The sequence below is a fragment of the Ziziphus jujuba genome, chromosome 6, assembly GCF_031755915.1.
Source record: "Ziziphus jujuba cultivar Dongzao chromosome 6, ASM3175591v1".
Lineage (NCBI taxonomy): Eukaryota > Viridiplantae > Streptophyta > Magnoliopsida > Rosales > Rhamnaceae > Ziziphus > Ziziphus jujuba.
The window spans coordinates 11,437,570-11,442,974 of record NC_083384.1 but is presented as its reverse complement, the minus strand read 5'-3'; positions in this window follow the sequence as shown (position 1 = coordinate 11,442,974).

Below are 5,405 nucleotides of genomic sequence, written 5' to 3'. Positions count from 1 at the left end.
CACCAATAGGAGTGTTGGCCTCCAAGGCCGTCTCTTCCCCGATGCTGGCCAATCAAGCCGCATCTATCCAATTGCAGGCCCCCCAGGCTACCTCTGCCCTGATGATGACTCCATAGGCCATATCAACCCCGATATTAGCCTCTCATGCCCCCCAAGCCACATCGCCACCTATAGGAGTGCTGGCCTTCAAGGCAGCCTCTGCCCCGATGTTGGCCAATCAGGCCTCATCTATCCAATTGCATGAACTTTAGGTTGCACCAACACCTACAGAAATGCTGACCTCCAAGGCTGCCTCTACCCCGATAGTGGCCCCTCATGCCACATCTATCCAATTGCAGGCCCCTCAGACCGCGTTGCCACCTATAGGAGTGCTGGCCTTCAAGGTCGCTTCTACCTCTATGCTGGCCAATCAGGCTGCATCTATCCAGTTGCATGAACTCCAGGCCACATCTATCTTGGTAGCACCTTCAGTCACATCTACCATGGTGCTAGCCCCTCGAGCCGTATCCAGAATGATAGTGACTCCACGGATTGCATCTACTACAGTGCAGGCCTTTATGGTTGCACCAACAATGATGGAACACGTTCAAGACATGAGACAGAAGAGCCAATTGTATGTTTTTCCACCGGTCAGAAATTGAATTCAGGCCGGGGGGCAACCGCCTATGCACCAGGGCCGTAACCAGAAGTATGGTCAATATGTCATCCCTCAACCATATCAGGCCAGTCCAAACAACCGTAGGTGGAAGAATGGACATTATAATCTCTAGATTAATCTAGACTTTGGACAACCAGAGATCAAGAACAGTATGAATAAAGGTTTGAGCATGCATTTCGGAGCGACTGAAAAAGTCATTTTAATGAGACTATGAAGCATGATCCAAAGGGATTCTGGTCTAGGCAGAAGACCAAATGCCATAGGCAAAGACATTCAAAGATCAACATGATCATGCTGATGGCTATCATAGGGTACTAGTATGGAAAGTTAAGATCGAAAAATTGAAATTTTACATGTTTCATCAAAATTATTCTAATTTAATGAAACATTTGGGCCGAGGGGGGGGGGGGGTAATGTTTGTATCAATATTTTTGGCCTAAGGTAATAAGGAAGCAAAAGGAAAAATATCCCACATGGATTAGGAGAAGAAAAAACCAATTGAGTTTTAGAAATAAAAGGTTTTCAAATATCCCACGTTGAAAAAGAAAGAGATTTGTGGGTGGTTTCTCTTTCTATATATTGAAGCCACATTTGCTCATTGAAAAGAACCTTAACTTCTACTACATCTCTTTACACTAGTATAATTGTCTCATTTTTAATTCTAGTTTTCAACATAGAGCAGGCCCTCTGGCCGCTTATTATTTAGTTTTTATTTAGTGTTGGCCCTTAGGCCACTTATTATTTAGTTTTAGCCATTTAATTTTGTGCTGGTGCTTAGACCGCCTATTTTATTGGCTTTAATTTTTATTATTTTTAGTATTATTCTTATTTATTTTTCTTAGTTGATTAAAGTCTTTTAATTATTAAGGTATTAGAATCTTCTTAATTGTTTGTTCTCTGCAATTAAATACAGTCGTTTGATTTGATTTAAAAAAAAAAAAACTTACTAATGTCTAGAGAGTGGTTGGAATATGGAGGTAGAAATGAATCCACTGTCTGTGCAAACTGACCATCAATAGCTTTGGTGGTGGGATTGTGTTTGGAAAAGACACGGATGGCAACATCCTCAACGGGACACTAGAACACAGCATTAACAATCTTGGTCCACCAATTGTTGAAGTTCCAAGTGGTATTCAGATTAGACACGAAGACACTGTACTTGAAAGAATAGCTGGATTGCTTGAAGATAGTATTGGACTTCCTGAATTCGTCAATTGAGGAAAAGGATGGCCAATTTGTAGAACAAAGATTATGGGAAGACACCCATGGTACAGGAATATCTTGGCATAGACAAAATTGTCGAGCCACGAGGTTTGGACAGTAAACTTCTACACCGCATTGATTGGATTTGAATTTTCGGCCGAAAGGAAGATCGCGATTAATCAGCATGCTGGACTAAATAATCTTCAAAGTCTTCATTAATTGAGGGTTTTTCTCTATTCCCTGGTAAGGATTAAGTGCAGTACTCAACTGTAACATCCCGTCCCGAACCATGTCGGAATTTTTGCACGTTGACCAAGGTTGAATGTTGACCGTTGACCAAGGGGCAAAAGTTGACTTTTTGACTCGATTGGAATTCTAGGTTGACTGAGGTACCATTACAAAGTACACATTGGCACGAGTTCGTAGACTGGTAGCATGTTCAAAACAGAGCTACGGTTTGAAAGTTATGAGCAAAACAAGTTGAGGTCCAAACTGTCCAAGGGGTGCCCGAGTTGACTTTTTATTCATGCAAAGTTGAGCTTTGACTCATGCATGGTTGTAAAGTGTTCGTCGATACGAGTTCGCAGACTAGCGGCACGTCCGATCTAGACATGTGGTTTGAAAGTTATGGACCTGTAGAGTTTTTCAAACACCGTATTATTTTAATATTATTTTTAAACGCGTAACGATGTGCCACGTGTGACTTAATGAAGGTGACCATGTGTCACCATGTTGAAAAGCTACATGTCAACCATCTGTAATATCATATTATTTTATTATTATTTTAAATAATAATATTATTATTAATATTCTTTGATTAATTTTAATTTATTTCTTTTTTTATTTTCCTTTATCTTTTCTTTTTTCTTTTTTCTTTTTCTTTTCTTTTCCCCACGTGGAAAAACACCTTCTCCTTTCTTTTCCTTTTCTTTCCTTCTTCTTCCCCGAGCCCGACAGAGACAAAACAAAACACAGAGACTTCTCCCTCTCTCTCTCCTTTGACTCTCTCCCCTTCTCTCTTTGACCGGCCTTTTGGCCGGATTTCAATCCCGGAAAGCCACACTCGCTGGCCACCGGTGAAGCCCAGCTCGCCGTGACCTCAGCCTCCAAATTTCCCGGCCAGTCACCGCCGGACGCACCCAGATCGGGCCGGTGAAGTCGGCGGCGGTCGGTTACGTTTTTCCGGCGATTCTTGCCGTTTCCGACCAACTCAGCCCAACCCATACCTCTATTCCACCATTTTTGACCCCTCTGAGTCCAAATATGGCCTCCAATTTCCAAAATTCAAAGCGGTTTGTGAGATATGAGGAGATCAAAACCGGCCGAAGCTTTCCAGCCAAATTCCAACCACCTCCGGCAGAATTGGGGTCGATGGAGACCGGATTTGTAATCCTTGTCGCTCAAGCTTCGATTCGGTATATTATTCGACTATTTTGGATAACGTTTGTGTTTGACCCCCCGAGTACTGGGTATTATTTACCCGATTAAAATATTAATTTATTTGACTGTCTGTGAATTTTGTTTTAGGAGCACCGGTGAGTCGTGGAATTGATCCCATAGTGGATCATGGTTTAATTGCGTGCTCCAGGTGAGTGACCCACCTTTGAAAATGTTTTTGGGGTAATTAATTGTATTTATGTGGTGTTAAATTGATATCTGTAATTGGTGCTCATGTGGCGTATTTTAAATATAATCGGGAAAAATATTATTTTATATATATATATATATATATATATATATTTTTAACCATTGATACTAAATGGAATTTTGGGTTACTAAGAATTTCCCGAGTATTATTTTATTGTGGTTTAATTTATTTATTGTGCATGAGAAAAGTATATTTCAGTAATAATCGTACGTGATTTTAAGTGTTATTTTTCTGGCATAATTGGGTTAAATATTTTATGAAAATATTTATTTAAGTTGGTGGTTTAATTTTATAAATTATGCCCGCGGTATTTCAATTGTTGAATCTCATATTACGAGAAAAAGGTATGGTTTTATTTGTTATCGATGTTTTCGTACCGGTTTGTTAAATAAAAAATATGTGGGATGGTAAGTGAGAAATTTTGATATATTTCCCACGGTAATTTTGGAAAACGGTACGGTTGGTTTAATAATTATTTTAGACGCATTCACACAGTATTGGTGTTCTGGTATATGTATATGTGGTTCAGCGCGCAAGTATTATTATTTCACCCATGAGTTGCCATTGGACCGTAGGCAGGCAAGTCTTATATAGTGCACACAGCCGCCCCCCTCCTTGGCCGGGATGATGGTTTCAGCAGCGGTACTGTCAGGACGCCAAAGTGCCATTTGCAAGTTTCTCTCTTTAACCTCCCCGCCAGTCGGTGCTCAGGACGCTGGGTATCGAAGGGCATCACTGGTATATGGTGTGGTGCGTCAAGTGAAATTTTCAAATAAAGTTTCAAACCCCACAGAGTACAAATTATTTATTATAAATTATTGCAGTTTATTTATATTTGGGGTATTTATTTATTTATTTATTTGTTGTTTGTTAAATTATTTGGTCCCTTGGTTTTCGGGAAGTACAAATATCGGGTTTTGTGAAAATGTTTTAAAAGGGGAACATTTCCAACGGAGTGAATAGTGAGGGTTTTGAGAGAAATTATTACTTCAAATGTTTATTTACTTATTTATTTAATTGTTCGGTATTGATTAATTAAATCCTTTTATTTGGTATATTATTAATATCAAAGGTGTTCGGTAGTTAGGGTCACTCACTGAGATGATTAGCATCTCACACTCTTAAATTCCGTTCCCTTAGGTTCAGGTTGGAGACGTTGATTGTCCAGGGCGAGCCCAACGTCTCAATTCGATGCCGAAAGTTCAAGAAGTATTTCTTCCCTTTTTCCTCTCCATCCTGTATTACTTCTTATCTATCATTGTATAAATTCCACATTTATCTGTATAATGCTCTGTATACTGTATTGGACATGTAGTTATTATTTATGCACTGGGTTGCTGCTGTTGTTATTTGAAGTGCTGTAAATTTGTGGAATCAATTTGTAGTATTGTGGGAGGAATAAGGGGATGTTTATAGAAGTGTGTTTTCAGTGCAGGTAATTTTTTGGTTAGTCTTACCCTTAGGGGAGGTGCTGCCGGATTTTCCGTTGGAAGGTTCGGTGGTATTTCCCTGGGATCAGGGCTTGTCTAGGGTTTCGAGGAGGAATTCTGGACGGGTCCTGACATCAACCAAGAAGGAAGAAAAGGATATCTGGTCACCACAGAAAAAGTCTCTGGAGCACGATAGTCTGTGGAGTAGAAGAAGTCAAAGCAATCTTTGGCCGAATGTCCCTGCAAACCATTTTGAAGGATTTGACGGCCTAGGAGTGTATTAGGTTGGCTGGTGGACAAAGATGGCCTCTTCTTAGGAAAGTAGGCATGGAGCCAAAGCTGTAATATCCACAAAGGTCTGGCATGATGGGGTCCATGTTAGCATTGACGACATTGTTGATTCCTCGGTATAGGTGACCAAGAACAAGCGGTCCAAATGCATAGGGTGAGCCAACATCAAGAGCTT